The sequence below is a fragment of the Dermacentor andersoni genome, chromosome 10 (genome assembly GCF_023375885.2).
Source record: "Dermacentor andersoni chromosome 10, qqDerAnde1_hic_scaffold, whole genome shotgun sequence".
In the NCBI taxonomy this organism is placed as follows: domain Eukaryota; kingdom Metazoa; phylum Arthropoda; class Arachnida; order Ixodida; family Ixodidae; genus Dermacentor; species Dermacentor andersoni.
The window spans coordinates 4,601,690-4,621,495 of NC_092823.1; the positions used below are offsets into that span (position 1 = coordinate 4,601,690).

The following is a 19,806-nucleotide window of genomic DNA, read 5'->3' on the forward strand; positions in this document are numbered from 1 at the left end:
TAATTCAAATAACACCCCACACTACTCATTAAAGAACAACTATCTGTCTCCTGATAATTTGAAACCTACTAGGAATAGCCACAAACTTAACCTTGCACCATTTCAACTGCATATACCTGTTTAAGTATAGCTTTCCTCATACAATTGAAAAATGGAACTTACTCCCAGGTGAAACTAGGTAAATTAGAAAGATCTTTGTATTTACTTGATTCATGCTGCGTTTATTATACTGATTGTATCTTTTATATTGAAGTTATCATGTTTTTTAAGGCATTGAAGTTGATTTGTGCAGAAAAATATTTTGTTATATGCAATGTACAAACCCACTCCTGCGATAGCCCAATTGGACTACAGTATGTGAAAATAAAAATAAATAAATAAATAAGTGATTAATCAGTTGATAGGGCATGAGCAAAGACAGAGCAACAGCTATTGTCCTACTTCTGCATGCATTTCCCCAAGGCATTGCACATGACAGTCACCACCCTTAATTGCTCGACTAATTAAGATTCTTGGCACAGCTAGCATACTGTTTCATGAGTCAGTTGAGTGTGAACCTACCTGTTCGTGAATTATTGAAGGTTCACCTTGGTTTCTTAGTTTACAAATTAATTTTAATTCGCTTAATTATTTTTGCATTACGAGTACGCACAGTGCTATACCATGCATGTACTTTGTACACTTTTTGCAGTAAGCAGGTGTGAAACCATGAAATATATTCTTGTATTGCCCTGAGGTTCTAGGTCCTTTCGGCTCCCCTTATTACCACCGGTACCACTATAGCCGTTATCACCAGTGGTGCGACCGGTATGTCGAACGATACCGCCGGAATGCTTTATTGAGCGATATATGTGTGAACGTGACACGCGCGGCTTGCCCGTAAATCCGTTTCACTTGCGCGTGCCGCGTCAACAGAAACACGCCGCTTTTCTTTCTTTCTTTTTCTGGTGGAAATGGGGCACAACATCGAATAAACGAAGCTTTGCACAACACGTTTACAAACGGACAAACACGAAATAACAACCACTCTGACTCATCATTAACATGTCTAATTGACCAACGATTTGGCGGCTGTCCATTGTATTTGTTAGGTTGTTAATTATGCTGTTTCTCACTGGTCAACCAAGCGAGACTGTACTAGTAATCATGCAAGCCGTTCGTTTTCTTGCATTTCGTGACTTGCTCGTCCGGCTCCTTTTGCCGACGAGAAGCAGCCTATATTTCTCGCTTTATCCCCAGCAGCAATACTCTACAAAACGAAATATTGTCCCTCCATTTAGGCCCCATTCAACCAGGTTTAATGTCCTCGACATTGAGCCACAATATGTAAGGAATATCGTTTAAAGGCCGCAGGCCAGCTGACAATGGACATAAATCGGAGGGGCCGAGGGGCCAAAATACTAAACTGAAACATTGTTCGCCGTGAGTATTTTCTAAACAGCATGTGCCTTATATCTTAAATAAATAAATATAAAATAATCTAGACGGACATATGTTAGAACTTTGTTTTGTTTTGTCCATATTCAAACTCTTCTAGGTGGCGCCCCAACAGCTCATCGAAATGCACGCAGCGCGAATTCGAATCCACAGCGAGATTTGAGCGCGGGAAGCATGGGGAAGCTGTTATGTGCCAGTATGCTGGGGTAGGCTTGACAACTCAAAATTTTCTATTTGTACTTACGAAGCAGCAGTATTTGACAGAAAAGAATAATACTTTGATGCTCTTCTCACGCCTACAAGCGAGGGCGGCGTGATTAACAACACAGCGTAATGCGCAACGGTGAACGCCAACGAACTGCGTGCCGCCACCAACCCCTGGACGAAGCATTTTGGTAAGCTCGTATTTTATTTCTTGTTTGCAAAGTTTGTCGCAGGCAAACAATTTCTTTATTTCTAGAAGGATCGCATTTGACTTCGCTATCGTGAGTCTCACGCCGTGAACAACGGCTTCTGCGATATCCTGAACGTATTGATGTGCTCAGTGCGCATGCATGATGTAAGACGATAGAATAAGCAGAACTGTGTAACCTCTATATCGTACAAGGAGGGAGAAGGCGCGAAGATAATATGTCAGTTGAATAAAAAGGACACATCTCGTTTGTACGCGTCCTTTTGTTTAGTTACTGTATATTTTGGTAATGTATCGTCATATGGGTTTACCAGCCATGGCCGGACTTGGTGCTCTCGTTCTCGCGTGCAAATGTCCCAGTTGGCTGAGGTGGCACTGTGAACAGCGCCAGACAGGGCGCGATTCCCCCGGTTCTTGAGCCCCTGGCCAAAAACTTATTTCTGGTATAGGAAAAATTTTCACAGCTGTGCACTGTACCCACCGTGGTTGCTTAGGGGTTATGGTGTTGGGCTGCTAAGCACGAGGTCGTGGGATCGATTCCCGGCCACGGCGGCCGCATTTTGATGGGGGCAGAATGCGGAAACACCCGTGTACTTTGATTTAGGTGCACGTTAAAGAACCTCAGGTGGTCAAAATTATTTCGGAGTCCCCCCACTATGGCGTGCCTCATAATCAGATTGTAGTTTTGGCAAGTAAAACTCCATGATCTATTTTTTTACCTCCGCACTATGTGTTTTGAAATGTTCTCCCTTGTTTAAGCGTGTTGGTACGAGCCTTTACCGTAGTTTTAGCTTTAAGATTTGACCATATTCTCTCGGTGCGTAATGCCTTTATATACAACAACCGCGGATAGAAGTTGCGACTGTTTGAGATCGTAGCGCCTTTCCTCTAAGTTGTAGTGATTAGATGCCATTGGAAATGTGTAAGGTTGGAAATGCTTGTTTTCATCCTTCACATTCTAGAATACAAATTTATACTAGGGTAATTAAAACTTGCAAAATGCAGTGTGAAACTTCATGCTAAACTTTATTTATTCAAAGAAAATAAACAATATTTTCAATGTCCCTTTATAATAGCATCATTGTGCACTGTGGAGGTGAACTGGTTCGAAGGCACAAACTGACTGAATGGATTCTTTAGCATAACTCAATTTGAGTATGGAAGAAAAAGTACAGGTGACAGGATGAGCACCAACTTCTAACTGGTCTTATTCCACGACCCTACTGCACATTATATGCGCCGCTCATAGCACACATGAGAAAAACAACTGAAACAACTACCTTACAAGAAGCAGACGGCTGCAGTTCACTGAAAACGTGCCGACCAACTTAGAAAGTAAAGTTCCTTGCCTGATAAAGATAAGGAGGGTGTACTCACGCACACCCTAACGTATTTGGCAATGGCATTAGCCTGATCAGTAATCTCGCGCATCAGTTGAATGTTACTGCAACCTATGATGACACATTCTTTAAAAAAACTAGTTTGCATCCACAAGTCTTGCAATGCATGGCAAGGGGCCTACTTCGTTAACTTTTATGAAGGTTGTAACTATGCTCGCCCAAGCAATCGTTGATACTGCATCAGAACGGCAAGTTGGGCCAGTTGGTTGGGATTCATACTAAGGTTTGTTACAGCGCAACCTAAGACAAGGACAACAGATGGTACAAAACAGCGCCGTGTCGTCATTTTGTACCTTCTGTTGTCCTTGTCTTAGGTTGCGCTGTAACGAACCTTATTATGAATCATTGATACCCCTTCCCGTCTGTCTAATGTAGACGCCCTTGCACAACAAGGGAAACTTGTATACCATAGCTCAAGTGCAATTAACATGCCCGTTCATGTCTTTTTTCCAACCAGTGTGTCAAAACAGATATAAAATACTCGCAAACATGCAATTACCACTACGTCACTTCACATTTATTCTGCGATATTCTGCTATCTCAACTGCAGGTTGCCAAGAATGAAAAATTACCAGAGTGCACTACTCAAATGGTGTTCACTGTATCTGATGAGTGTCTTGATTTACCTAATCGATGAGATGTCAGTGAAAAGCTTTGTATGATGGTTACAAATGGCCGGTAACAGCATTTAAGACAGCCTAGGATTTGTGAAGGCACGAGAATGAAAGCCCGTGAAATAAATAAAAGGTGAAAATAAACTGCCCTTACCATGACAATGCTTCTGTGCACTATTGCATCAATCTTTACAAAAGCTTTGTCAAATAGGGGCACTGGGAAAGAGCAGCTGCAGTTTTTTCTCGACATGTCAGCAGTTTTTGGCGTGCAAGTACAGTCCCTACCAAATGCGAAGTAGCGTGATCTTGGTAACAGCTTTGCGAACCTTTACAAGACTGTGCCCCAGGTTTGCATATTCATAATATATGCAGTGCACTGATGACACTGTTTCCGTCTGAGACCACTTATATTACTGATGTGGAGCGCATTGTCACGTGAATTTCTAAAGAAAAATTCGCTTGTTTGTTTGTTTGTTTTTTTGTCGGAAAAAAAAAAAAGACCGCACATGAACTAGGTCGTTGTAAGCTGTTATCGGTCATTTCTCGGCGTATTCCACAACCTTTGCATTGGCACCATATTCGATAAGTAAGGAAATAAACATTCATTACAAGTGCATATTAATTGCTTGTTCACAATGGAAAAAAAAAACTTGAGTAGCACAAACATAAACCTATCAACATAGAGTGGGTGATGTTCACGGAAAGCACTCATTAATTTTTTTCTTGGCCACAGTTAGTTGTCACATCCAGTATGTAATTTAATGGTGGTTTCCGAGAAACCTGTACAGGTCTCCTTCGTAGCTTCATGCTAAAGTAGGGTGGGTGAAAATTTTTCCTGTCATGAATTTTACTTGCCTTGCAGGCTTCCACAGAACTGATCTGCCATAATCAAATAGTGCTCTGTAAAGTAAAATAAGGAACACCTTTTCTTCATATACCTGTATTTCACTCATTGACCTTTACCAAGCTACTCATGTAAACATGTATTTACTGCTCGAAAACGGGCAATTCATGCTCCAGTGTGTCAAATTCGCCACCTCCCAGAGCTCAGTTCAGTTCAGTTTTATTCCTTAAAGGCGCCCATTTCAGGGGGTGTTACATAAGGGGTGGGATTACATTTGTAGTGAGGAAAACAAACAGCGATGGTGATTTAACATTGAAGGTGATCTGTTACGTGTTCTTGAAAAGCAGGTGTTGAAGCGATGGCGACGATGTCATGGGGTAGGCCGTTCCAGTCCGTGGCTGCTCGAAGAAATAACGAAGCTGAAAACGTAGTAGTACGTGATAGTGGGCGGGCAACTTGAAGGGGATGACTGGTGCGGTGAGATATGCGTGATGCGGCGGCGATATACGGTGCTTGATTGAGAGGAGAATAAAAGAATTTGTGATAAAGGGTGAGGCTAGCAATGCGACGACGAAAACGAAAAGAGAGGGGTGGCAGTCCGGATGTAGCTTTCAAGGAGCTGCTCCAAAACTTCTTTGACTGCTTCCATCCCTGTATGAGTGGCCCATATAATGTTTAATGAAATTATCACTGGCATCCCAGAAACTTCAACATTTAACATCCGCCTGCCAAAGTGCCTACATCTCAACATTTTGGTTAGAGCTGATCACTTTATTTGCTGCAGGACTGAAGCTGTCTTGATATCTACAATACATTGGACACTACATGCAGGATTATGAATGGATACCTGAACACTGCTTGAAGGAGCAAGCTCTACAGCATCACTTATGCTCCTTTCCATGGGTTGGCAAGAGGAACCGTGGCACGCAACTCTACAGGCACCTGTGCTCTTCACTACCTTCGGAGGAGAGATGCATTGGTATGCTGTACATATATTTGACTGTGGGTTCCAGCTGCATCTCTTGCATTGTCATTCGATGTGCAGGTAGAGGAGTTACCTATTGGGCGCACATGTTGGTTAACGATACAAAAAGGAAGGTGCTTCTTTGAACACCGATGACCCTGTTCTCCACTTATTTATTTTAATTTTCTTGTAACCTTATTTTTGCTGATTATATAAAGGTCGCAGGCAATTAAGCCAAGAAAAGCGTTGGTGTAATTAGCTGTGGTTGAAATTGAAATGTAGAAAATATTGAAAGAAAGTCATGAAAGCAGACGAAAGGACCTTGTCTCTGGTGGTGACTGAACCCACAACCTTTGCAGTACACACGCGATGCACTACCAATTGTGCTAACTTCGGTATTTATGGTATTTATGCCCTGGGAGTGTTAGCCAGCGCCATTTAGAGCCATGGTGGGCAGATGTGGAACATCTTTTTTTGCACGATGGTGTCGCGTAACACCTGAACTGAAGAGAGCAGGCATGTGGCTAATAAACCCATGCATGCTACCTAAAGGCATCAAAGCTATGAGGTTTCAAACCCTCGCATCAATGAATGAGAAGGAAAACGGGCTTCATTTTTTTAATATCACGACCATATAAAGCCAGCAGGCAATGAAGCCAAGAAAAGCATAGGGGTAACTAGCTGTGGTTGAAATTGAAATGTTGAATTGGCTCTGCGGCCATCTATCAAATTTCACCGCAGTGCATTATCATAACTCAATGGGCAGCACGCTTAAAAATTATAATTCAGAAGACTGCCAGAATTTCAACAAACGAGCAGTTAGCAAGAATGATAGTGTATGCCCTTCTAATATTCTTCGTATTTATGGCACTTATTCGTAACTTTTCTGCTGTGTTATATCAGTGTTTTAATTCGGACCAAAACTGTGCTATAATGTAGCAAAGAGGTTATGGTCTAGTGGCGTAAATGTGCATGTTAATAAGAGGGCAAATCGCCTTAACGTTAACTGAGAGTTGTTTAAACTTGGGCAGCCTTTCGATATATACTTTTTTTGAAGTTGCTGTCCATTGAGTTACACTGGTGCACCGTGTCATGCGAGCTACCGCAACGAGATGGCGCTATGTACACGGTCATGTAAGATGCGGAACAACGCCTCTGGGAGAGCGGACCAGACCGTGTAAGCCGAGCCGGCATGTAGCCGTGCTTGTTTTGCATACACAACCTAGTAAACAGTTCCAGTTAACACTTACGTTTTGTCAATCACGTATGCTCGTCACCCGACCATGACATGGAGGCAACGGTGGGATACTCGACAACCCTGTGAGAAATGCACCACGCAAGTAGAAGTCTACACCTACAGCGCACTGCGGTCAATACGAAACTTTGCTACCCATGGCTTCACCTACAGTGTCCACAGCCCAGCACGCAGCTCCACTAAACTCGTTCGTCGTCAAACTGCCGAAAAAACTTGATTTTCGGCAGCCCGAGGAGTAGAAACGGTGGCTCACAAGAAGGGAGTGCTATAGAGCTATCTCCAGACTAAAGACGACGACGAGACGCAGGTGAACACACTCATTTATGCCATGGGTCGTGAAGCCAAAGACGTCCTAGCCTTGCTCAGGCTCTGTGATGCTGAGAAACTCGACTACAACACAGTAATGCAACTGTTCATAAAAAATTTCCTGACACGGATGAACATGATATACGAGTGTGCAAAGTTCAACAGCCAGAAGCAAGACGTGCATGAGACAGCCGATATGTTCATCACCGAACTCTTCAGGCTAGCTGAAGCCTCTGAGTACAGCGCCCTGAAAGAGGAACTGATCTGTGATAAACTCGTGGTCGGTCCCACAGACACGTAGGTAAGTGAGAAGCTGCAACTTAATGCTGAGCTTACTCTGGAAGCCGCTGTCAACGCTGCTCGCAACATGGCAACAATCAAACAGCAGCAAAAGGACCTACGGCCACAGCTACAATCACTTGAAGCTGTAGACACCATGCACAGCTTCTCGAAGAGCAAAGGAAAGTCAAATAATTCTCGTAAAAACCAGCGTGACCAAACTGCGCTGACATGCAAGTGGTATGGCTCAACAAGACACCTATGGTTCACCATCACACACTATGTGCACAGCGAATGGCAAAACATGCAGTGCCTGCAGTAAAAAGGAACACAGCTGCCATATGCTTTTCCACTTCCAAAAAGCAGAACAAGATGCACATACCAAGCTGTTTTGGAAGAGGTTTACTTGGACAATTAACTGACCAACAGGATCCTGGGCCATGAAAAATCAATGTGATGGTCAATGGCTTCAAGGTAGACACTGGTGCAGATGTGACTGCCATGCCAACAAGCCTCTACGACGAACAAGTCACTGGAAACCTGAAGCAAGCAAAAGAACAGCTGCTCGGACCCAGCAGGACCAAAAAAAGCAACGGTTAGACTGCTACCATGTGCTGAAATGGCTGGTTGTGTCAAGAACAAATTTATGTAATAGACAAGCTGCATGACGCACTTTTTGACGTCCCCCCTCAATCAAATCCTTCAGTGTCCAACCAAGTCTCCTAGAAGTAGCAGAGTCAAAAGGCAAGGTCAGCGACCCAGCCAACATTTTATGCCACTACCTTTACCTGGCTACAGACCTGGGCCTACCTTCTCAGGACCGATTACAATATATCGCTACTCCCTGATGCCAAGCGGTGTGCTATTATGTACTCGGGGCGAGTACCTCTGCCCATGTTGCCGAGTGTCCAAATGTGAGTTGGAGAGAACGGAGAGCCTGGGTGTCATCATAAAGGTCGAAGAAACCACAAAGTGGCATGCACCTATGGTAGTGGCTAAAAATAAAGGAGGCGAGCTTCAAATCTGCAGTGACTTTGGAGGGTTAAAATAGAACATTCTGTGAGAATGAGTCTTAGTGCCCACCATCAATGATTGCCTGGCCAAACTCACCGGAGCTGCCTGGTTTAGCAAACTTGATGCTATAGCCGGATATTGGTTACTGGTTACCCGAGTCCCAGAGGTACAACACTTTCCTGACGCCAATTGGCCATTTTAAGTTCCTCCGATTGTCCTTCAGAATTTCCACAGCAACTGAATTTTTCCACAGGGAAATGCTAAGACTGCTAGAAGGCCTGGACGGCCAAGCATGTCTGCAAGACGACATAATAGTGTTTGGCCGCACGAAGGCAGAACATGATGCACGACTGCACAAAGTACTTCAGCACCTGCAACAAGCTGGTATCACCCTAAACGCAGTAAAGTGTGTACTACACCAGCAGTAAAAAATCGGGCCCCTTGGTTAACCCCCTTCTCGTTCATTACATAACGAGGGTCTCGTCTCTGGCAACATTGGTGCCTTCAGGTACTATGTGTGGGTTTATTGACCAGTTGCCTTCACCCAAAAAGATCACATACTCGTGATGCCTGCGACAGAAAGGATGCTCTACATATCGCCAAGGTTTGTGAGTGGTGGCACTGGCTAACAATCCCAGGGTTAGTTCTAGTAGTAACATAAATACCCCAGAAAATAGATGGGAAGACGGTGCTGTGTTAGCTCGATCGGTAGAGCATCACACACGTAATGCGTAGATGTGGAATCGTTCCCCACCTGTGGGAAGTTGTTTCTTCATCCACTTTCAGTTCCATTAAGTTATAATTTCTTTATTTCAATTAGTAAGTACAAGTAATTTTCCCTGTGTTGTCCTTGGTGCCTTTGTTTGTTGGCGTCTTATGATTAATAAAAATCGGGCCCCTCGGTTAACCTGCTTTCTTCTCGTTCATTACATAACAAGGGTCTCGATTCCGGCAACATTGATGCCTTCAATTGGCATGTGGGGCTTTATTGACCAGTTGCCTTCACCCAAAAAGATCACGTACTTGTGATGCCTGCAGCAGAAAGGATGTTCCACATCCACCGCGTGTCTGCCATGTTTTCTAAGAAAGCAGGAACTATTCATATAATCTCTCTGGAAGTTCATAAAAGAGGGGGAGGGAGGAAAGATTGCAAAGAAGGGAACAGGGTCAAACAAATTGAGGTGTAGCAACCTGTGTAAACCGAAAGCAAAAAACATCCATACACATACTTGTGAGAAATACAAAAAAAAAGAATAATTACACAGTCATTCTTTGATATTAAAAGAGCTTCTGATATCAGTTGTGAATTAATGTTTCTACTTCTGCCAAGAATATATTTCAAGTTGTGGATGACAAGTGCATGTGTTACAATGCTCACCTACATTGGTCTTACTTTGTTTTTATATTCTGCAAATATTCTCTTGCCCTTTCATCAGTGCAGCGTCCAATTTGGCTTGTGTAGAGCTTACCAGAAGTAAGAGGTTATTTGGTAAACCATTCCAATGGCACAATTCATGAATGGTGTTGCATGCCTTTTGTTAAAAGCAGCTGTATTTTTACACTCAAGCGTGGGAAAAAAGCTTAGATGGTTTCTTCGGAACCAGCAGCACGAATGGGGCCCCATATTTGTCATTAACCTTCTTCAGTGAGTGCAACTGCTGTGCTCATGAGGCAGTGCCTCTGGCTGCTTCAAACTGCGTACTGTTAACTTTGCTGCTTTCCACTCCTGAAGTTTTCGCTGTAGGGATTCTGAGATTCCGATGATGAGAGTGAGGGAGGCCAGCTGTTATGAACATTCCAACTTGAGCACAAAATCTATTGTGCCTTGTGTTAATACACATTTTTAGAGCCTATTCAAGGCACATTGGGCAATTGTGGGCTTAACATGGATTTAGGCTGGTTCATACAATAGCTAACCTTTCTTTGCTCTTAGTTGGTAACTTCAGGAAACATGCGTTAGGGTGAGCATCAAATGTTTACCTAAGATATGCAGCATATTGTCAATGGGTTAATGAAGTTGAGTCTGACGAAGTCTTGTCCGGTTAGGAAGAGTCAAGGGAAAAAACAGAACTGACACCGACCAAAGTGAAAAATTATTTAAAGACACGTGGGAGCCTTGCTTACAATACTTTCACCATGCATGTCTCATGTGTAAAGGTTAGTCCTTTTCCGTGCCCATTAAAGACATTTCAAATGTTATCTACCGTATTCTCATGTGTCATATTAGAGTTAGGTTGTAAAAAAATCAAGATATTGATGTATGTAAAAACACTTAGAACCACGGCGTTGTCAAATATCTAGTGATGTAATGTCACAAAGCACAGGAGCATTGCGATTATCACATCTCAAAACCCCTACTGCAAAAGCTTAAATTCCAAATGCAATGAAATTTCACTTTGGCTATATTGGTAATAAATTAGTAGTAAATACTACTGTAGTGATCTTGGCAAAGCTGCAGGGCTGGTATCTAATTTTCTTTTTGATATTCTTTTAATACTGTATTAGCAGACGACACATGAACCTGGTGGTTAGTGGCTATGACGAGAGTCCACATCGCCTCCAGGTTTTTATCACTGCAGGCAGCTGCAGGTGGTCCCTTATCTCGTAGGCCACACTAAGGTGCCCTGCAATCTGAGTCATGCCTCACTGCCAGTTACTGGTAATTGTGGCATTCATTTCAGTCTCGGTATCAAGATTGCTAGAATGCTGTTTTGTATTTACACTGTTTGAATCATTTTTTTATGCAGCCCTAACTTTTGTTGTAGTTGGGCTTTAAGGGCTGTAAAACAGCAAAAGCCAGCAGTGCGCACACTTTAAAGCAGCTGAAGCAGCTGGAAGTACTGCCTCATGAGCACCAAGTGATGCACTCACTGCAGAAGGTTGCTGACAAGCATGGGCTCCGAGTTGAGCTGTTTGGTGTTGCGCTGCCAAGCCTGATGGTGGATAATCAAATTGTAGCTGTGGCAGCTGCATTTTGATAGGTGTGAAATGCAAAAATGCATGTGTGTTTTGCACTGTATGCACAGTAGAGTAACCAAGGGGGTCAAAATTATTCCAGAATCCCTCGTACTTCATGCCTCATAATCATATTGTGGTTTTGGCAAATAAAACTACAGAATTTGGTTCAATATATTAGTTGGTGCCCTTTGATGTTCCAGTTCTCTCATTTTCTTGCTTATAAAAGCTCTGTTCTTGGTATAAATGATAAATTTGTTATTACAAAAGGCTAACCTTTAATCTAACTTAACTCATTAATTTCCTTTAGTGTCCCTTTTCCATGCATTAAAAGCATGGAACACTAATACATTTGCATTAATTTTTATTTGACTCGTGCTCAACAGCTAGATGCCATAGAAGAGAACTACTACCGTGGGCTTCAAGTTGATAGGTTGCCGTATAAAAGCTTGTCTTTTCTTTTAGAGATAAAAACACCTGAGCCTAGTTTTCTGTCTTTATATAGACTATTGAGATAGGCAAACACCACTTGCATGATAGATCAGTGATTAGTTATGGGTTCAGTTTTTGCCCCCACCCCAAAAAAAGAAAGTGAACTTGTGGGATCGTTCTCCACCTGTGGCAAGTTGTTTTTTCATCCACTTTCATTTTGATTAATTTATCATTTCGTTATTTCATTTATTAAGCTCAAGTAATTTCCCCTATGTTGTCCTTGGTGTTTGTTGGCTTATGATATTACTAGTAAAAATTGGGCCCTCGGTAAACCCTCTTTCTTCTCATTTATTACATAACGAGTGTCTCGAATCAGGCAACATTGATGCCTTCAGGTAGCATGTGTGGGTTTATTGACCGGTTGCCTTCACTAAAAAAAGATCACGTTCTCGTGACGCCTGCAGCAGAAAGGATGTTCCATGTCCGCCGCCAAGGTCTGTGAGCTGGTAACGCTGGCTAACACTCCCAGGGTTCTACAAGGAAACATAAATACCCAAGAAAGTGGATCGGTAAATGGCGCCGCGGTGCTCAATTGGTAGAGCATCACATGCGAAATGCGAAGGTTGTGGGATCGTTCCCCACCTGTGGCAGGTTGTTTTTTCATCCACTTTCATTTCCATTAATTTATCGTTTCATTATTTCATTTATTAAGCTCAAGTAATTTCCCCTATGTTGTCCTTGGTGTCAGTGTTTGTTGGCTTCTTATGATATGACTAATAAAAATAGGGGCCCTCGGTTAACCACCTTTCTTCCTGCAATAACATGTTTCATAGAGGATAACAAAAGCACGCTTGACTTTCTTTAAAAAAATATGCTTCATGTAGACAGTTTCTGCGTCCTTGTCTGTTTGCAACCTAAAAACATGAAAGACAGCTAGTAAAATGCAGCAGAAAATTTTAAACGAACTGCTGATATTGCAGTAATGAAAACTCTTCACAAAGAATAGCTAATAAAAATATTTTAGAAATTTCAGTGGTTTTCTGAAAATAAAATTGGCATGGAAAAGGTTAATCTTGTATGGGGCACTAAAAACAGTAGTAAAACAAATTAGTCACCTAACGCAATCTGTGTAATGAATTGAGGATAAGTGCTCTATAAAAAATTACATGTTTTCGATGAGAGATGGTGATTATTTTCCGACACATGTCGATCTTTATTTGCTAATGTGGAAAACCACAATCACTTCCCTCTCAGCTCTCTCAGGGCTCTGCAACTAACCTCATGTGCTGGAAGATAGAGAAACACCCACGGCTCATATGTTCAGCCATGTGGCTACTGTAGTTATTTGTGCAAGTTCTGGGTTCACCCACTCCCTCATTGAAACATTGATAATGATTACGGTTACTAATACTCGTTTCCATCCAGGAGCCAAATCAGCTTGTAGTTGATGCTAGTCCTGTTGACAGGTCTTTATCCTTGTTTCTTCCTGCTATCATACTTCTAAGAATAAATAATCTTGCATACTATTGCTGAAAGCTGGGAGAGTTGGTTACTGGCATTAGGAAACATAGTTACTACACTAAAAGATGAAACACATGAAATGCACAGGATGAGCACTACACATGAACTTGTTTTAGTACATGAGTGCGATTATATGCATGCATGAAATGCTCAAATTTGCAGCAAAATTTGACTATACGTGACATATAACATACATCACTCATTCTATTTTGCATGTACCATACATCTTTTTCAAGTAATCAATTTTTATATTCGAGATTTCAATAGAAGGTGTGCTATTGCATTTATCGGTTTGTGTGGGAAGGCCCTTATATATCAGTGTGCAATTTTAGCCTTACATTTTCTGAGTATGTTGTGCTGTTGTATTTTGCCATGTATTGATATCTTTTACAATGTCTTGCAAGTGTTTCAGGCCTTGCTAACATGCTAACCTGCGCAGAAGGCTCAGCCTGTCTTTGAGGCACCTTTGAGTGCCTTTAATGCCTTCAGCAGCAAGTGTTATACCCGTCACACGAGCATGCCAAAGGTCCTTTGAAGTTAAGGAGCATTGAGCTTTCAAAGACATTAGTTCAACGGATATATGTCGGTGCTACATGGTCTCCAGGTAGTCTCTGTTGAAACTTTTAACAGAAACCGCAATGTATCCTTAGCGCTACCATCACCTTGAAAGTAATAAAAAAATATGGCCCAATGCGTCTTATAATAAATTTGTCACATTTTTTCAGCAACATTTATTTTTCCTAATAGATAGAAACATCAAAACAAAATGCACACGTAGTAAAGGCATTACTTTATCACAAACAGATGTATTTATTGTAATGATGGCCACCATGTGTACCGCTTCGTACACCGCACATTGGCGTCGATTATTCATTGTTGCCTTTGCTTCAGCTGCTTTGTTTCGATCGTTGTGGCTAGGCAGCGGTAGGTACACATAAACGCTGTAAAAACTAAAAAACAAAAGTGACAAGGAAAGATGTGCAGAAAAAAGCCGAGACTGGGATGCCTAGCAGCCACTAACCAAAGAACCAAATCGCACATGGCAACCGTGTTGTGTCGAGGTTGCTGCTGACGACAGGCCGTGCCGGTGTTGCTGTACCGGCGCTTTCATGATGGAGATTGCGGGTGTCCCGAAAGTGTTTAGTACTTTAGTAACAGTATTCAGTACTTATAAGCTCGTTCTGACGAGGTAAAAATTGAACTTCCATATTTTTAGATTATTTTTTCTACTGTCAGACGCCCTCTAGGCTTGGGAGTATTCCCTTGAGGTTTCAAAGGACGAACGCGCACTCCTTTGACTCAAAGCCCCCTTCCAGTAGGGCTCCTTTGCTGTGCCTGTGTGACAGTGCACATTCTCCCTTGAAGTAAAGGATCTTTGGTTCAAAGGACTTTGAAAGTGCCCGTGTGACTGGGGTATTATGTAGGATAGACCAGGATTTGTGGTAATGGCAGGCTGCAGGAGCATTGTGCACAGATGTAGGTGGTAACAGCATCTGGATATCTCGCAAAACATTGCAAAACATGCCAAACTGTGCCAAACTGTGACTGTACACATGCAGTTTGCAAATATAAGGCAGGGAAGTGCAGATTTGTATACTAGGTCTTTTCCATCCAAGAAACCAATAACTGCATTAACAAACCTTCTACAGGGGTCTTGAATAAAGAAGTTGGTTACTTGAACAATATGATGTATGACATGGGTGCATCATGAATCACATAGTTTATATGTCGTGTATTGTGAAATTTCCTGCGAATGTGTCGTTTTTATGTATGTAATCATTGTTTAGTGAGGTTGCTTGATGTCCAGCACCCATTCTCTGCATATCATGTTGGTATTTTGTTTTGTCTTAGAACTGTAATTATGTTTCATAAAACCTTACATTGCTAAAATTAGACTTTGGGGCAGTTTGGTCTTTTCATCCACATTCTTGTTTTTGTCATTTCCCTTACCATGCAAGCATTTTTCTGGAGCACTTGCAGTATTTCGTCATGCTCTTGCATTTACAAGCCAGATGTCTGTCTCTGAACAGCTCAAACCACTTGTAGCATGCAAATCTGATGCATTCTCAATAGAACTCTATAGTGAATGTATTGCTAAAAATATTTTTCAGGGGATGAAGCACTTCTATAACTACAGAGTTTTGCAGCAATAAAGAAGCAGAATGCTTGCATCTGTGTAATCTATATATAATATTTTCTTTGTATCATCTTTTATCTGACTGTCTGTCAGCATGGTAACATTGCATATTATCTTCTTAACATTCATGAGTTCCAAATAGCTACTATAATCTTTTTGTCCTCACATTTTCTGCAATATCCTTCACCGGAAGGACAACTAGCAGTTCACTTGATTTACCACTTACAGGCAACAAATTAACCATAATAGTAGTGTCATGCCTATTGCTTAAAAGCTCCTAAACGATTTTGCACATCTGAAAGTTCCTTGAATTCATGCAAGCAGGTGCTGCTTATATGATGGCTGAATGCTCATGTGATTGGTTTTTAGGCCAATGTGAAAGAAAAACGCCAGTACCTATGTATTGCTTTATGATGTTGACCTGTATTTATTATTACATTGGTGAACTGTGTGTGCACTCTGAAGATATGCACATTACTGCTGGTGTTTTGTATAATCTGTGTATAATACAACAACATATATTATCAAGAACACATTCATTTTATTCGTTTTTGTAATATGTTATGATTTCCTTTCATTGTCAGTGCTGCAAGGCGTCCTAATACCTAATTTATAAAGAGTTGATTCAAAATTTCAGAAACTTTTAATCACTGCAGCTATAGGTTTTTTTAATATAAGCTTTCTTCACTACAAAATGGGGGTTCCTAAATTGGTTATTTGCGCCTATAAACCACCCGAGCTGGATGAAAATACTTTTCAGAAATTGCTCGAAGGTCTATTATACTTAAGTCAGAATAAGAAGATACTCTTTGCAGATAAAAAACATTAATGGTCTATCTCACATAATGAAACATTCTGGAAGGCCTTGTGGTCATTCGTAGAAACACTTGTTTGTAGCTTTGTCAGTGCCATGATGTTTCAACCTTAGCCTACAAGATAACGATACTCACACCATGTGAAATTTTCGCGAAGTATTCTGTTTGTGCATTCTGCGACTTAAGAGGTCCAGACACTGACCAAAATGGTTTAAAGTACTTATTTGAATTTTTGAAGTTATTTGAATTTATTTGAATTTGAAAACGTAAAAAACTATTTTAAACATTTTGGTCGGTGTCTGGACCTCTTCCTTTTAGTATGCATCATCCCGACCAGACGGGCTTTCGTCATACTCCACTTCATCCAGTCTGCAACTGTACAATGGGCTGTAATTTTTCCTAAAATCTGAGGTGGCCAAGATGCACTTGGAGTGGTAGCATTGAATGGCCGAGCACTGTTGAATAATTGGTGATGCTATGTTTAAATATTCATGCGGTGTCTGTTTGCAATACAATAGTACATAATCTATTTACGTTTGGTTTTCCAGAATGCTCCCTATCATGGACTGCCATCTCAACAGTACCATGGCTTTTTGTGTGGATTCCTTCCCTTTTGAAGGCCACCACTGTTTGCACAGCATCACAGCCTGCCTGCCTTGATCTTGCGGAAGAAGAAAATACAAAATGCCTATTTTTTGAAATGCATGCATGGCTCCATGCAACACCACCTGTCGTCGGGGTGTTAAGGCTTTTTGCAGAGAAAATGTAATGACGCCTTATGTGTGCCCTGGTGGCAAAGTGTTTGCCTCTTTGCCTGTGTAAGAATTTCACACTTATGGATACTGTTAAGGGTTCCTGTATCATATTTTCTTTCACTTCCTAAGAAATTTTTGTTTCATTATAAAACTAAAAATTATAGTTGAATTGCTGCTTTGTGTGATATGTAATATTCAGCTGAAGGTGATCAGCAGAGGTCGAACAAGTGTTATATCAGGTGGAGAAATTTTTTTGAGAAGTGGACTTCTTCGTTAGGGTAACAACCGTTTTCCTTGGCAGTATTTATATAGTTCACTTTTCTCCACTCCATGGATATCCAGCAAAATGAGTGAGTGCATAGAGAAGGTGAGGTAAGTTTAAATGCTCACCATGGGGGTTTAGTTGGGGTAGCAAGGTGTGTAGAAGTATGGGAGTTTGGCAGGTTGCTGGCACCAATTTCTATGAGTGATCTTGTTTGTGTCTATGTCAGTTATATAATGCGAGGCGTCTTCTGAGGCCAGAAATTTTGAAAAAAAACTCCTTATATTTGTGAAAATTCAGTATGTGCCCCTGGGGCTACTACGAGCACTTGGGGCCACTGGGTAGATGCAGCTCTCCAATGAACTTTTTTGACACAAACTTGTGTATGTACACTGGGTGTGTGCCACTGCATATGTGCCACTCTTTAATGAGCCTCTTTGATGCTGACTTAGGTCATGGGGCATCACAACACAAACCTATGTAGCGACATCTGTGTATGCAAGTAAGTGTGAGCTGGAATTGTCTGCTTGGATTTTCTTTCCCTGACGACTAGTCCCCTTGTTGAATTAACTTCAGCCTGAGATATCACCTGTTTGTCTACTGTTATCACATTATGCCCATTTTGCTGTGAACTTGTCATGTTCTCTAGCTGGCAAGCTTGAATTTCAGGTACTGCACGCTAAGGAAATTGATTCAGAGTGGGTGGTACCACCTCTGCTTTTTCTTTGCAGCTGTGTGTTACATGAGAGAATAAGTTGTACGTAGATGTCTATTAGAAATAGCATAGGTATTCAAAAGTACTTTCATTATGTTCTAGGTCATTGGTGCTGTCTGGCCTCCTCTGGATCATTTTTTGTAGCATGCTTTTTACATGCAAAAACAAACGTGGCCTGTTCTAATGCATGCAAGGACTGCCCAATAGCTCATGATGTTTTGAGCCGCTGAATTTCAGTCTTGGCTGCACTTGTGGATTTTCAACTGTACTGAAGCTTGCAATATGCTTGAATTTCCTGTCAAACTGGTTTGCTTGTTTGTATCCAATTTATTGAATTATTTCACTTTCATTATGCTAATAGTCATTGATTGTACTATCATGCTGGCACATTTGATTCTGGAACTGCAATAAATTTCCAGACATTTTATTGCTTTGTCATGGTTTTTGCACTCGTCAGACACAATCTACTAAACACACACACAAAAAGAACTCCCTTCAACCTCGTAAAATTCCCAAAAAGTGCATAATAAACTCCCAGACCTACCTGTAAAAGCTCTAATAAGGAGCTAAAATGCACTCCCAAAATATCTGTTTAAAACTCCCTTAGTAAAACAGCTCCCTAAAGCTGTAAAAATTCACTCCCAAGCATTCTCCTATATGTTCCCATAAAAAGCAAAAATCGAACTCTCAAAACTATCCATAAGTGCTCCCTTAAGCAGAGCTCCCAAAATATGGGAACGGTTGCTCCCAGGTTTACACCTAAGCACTCCTACAAGGAGGTGAAATAATTTCCCAAAGGTATCCTTCAAAACGCCCTTAAGAAGCCAAACGTTTCCGAAAATATGTACGTAAGAACTCCCATCGCTTCTCCTATAAATTCCCATAAGAAGCAAAATAAAATACCCATGTCAACTTGTAAAAGCTCCCAAAGCTCCTCATAAGAACTTCCATAGTTCTGGTGTTCAAAAGAGGAATGAAAAACTCCCAACGTTCCCCATATAGACTCCTGCAACCACTCGGGGGTTGGTGTTCAAAGGAGAATTAAAAACCTCCCATAATTCTCCATATAGACTCCTGCAACCACTCAGGGGTTGGTGTTCAAAGGAGAATTAAAAAACTCCCATAATTCCCCATATAGACTCCTGCAACCACTCAGGGGTTGGTGTTCAAAGGAGAATTAAAAAACTCCCATAATTCCCCATAACACCACCAAACACAAGGGTGTGAAAAAAAACTCCGTTCGAATGGAGGATATTGTCCTCCCTTAAGGGCTGAAGTTATGCAACGAGGCCAAAACTCCCTAAAAGGGTCAAACCTGTTTACAGTGTAGGTAATGTAGTGAGAAACTCTATGGAGCAGAACGCCCCTCCCTCGCCTGAACCTCCCGGCCTCGCGCATGACAGGAGAGGGCACGCGACCGGGGCGCCTTCCTCGCTCGCGCACGGGAGATATAACCGCGTTCGCCGGCTCACCCTCACAAGCTTTCACTCATACGGAACCTCACGACGACGCCGACGGCAGAAATGCGCCTGGAATGTCCAGATAATTGCTATCGCAATAAAACGTCACGTAATCACCGATGCGTTGCACGGAATTGGCTGTTGCTCTACCTATTGATGGTTTTGAAATGCGACCTGAGGCGCATAACGTTCGTTGTACGCTTGCCTAAGCTATGTGCATGTTGACTGT

The 19,806-nt window shown here is 41.7% G+C and overlaps 1 long non-coding RNA gene across 2 annotated transcripts; it reads left to right on the top strand.

Moving 5' to 3' along the window:
• The first annotated feature begins 1,428 nt into the window (after positions 1-1,428).
• On the top strand, positions 1,429-18,544 carry LOC129382013 (uncharacterized). Of its 2 annotated transcripts, none has more exons than XR_008610100.2 (3): positions 1,429-1,832; positions 5,492-5,686; positions 16,934-18,544. It is a non-coding gene; the product is annotated as an uncharacterized lncRNA (long non-coding RNA). The 2 variants fall into 2 exon arrangements; XR_008610101.2 differs by having other exon boundaries at positions 5,539-5,686.
• Positions 18,545-19,806: the final 1,262 nt, after the last annotated feature.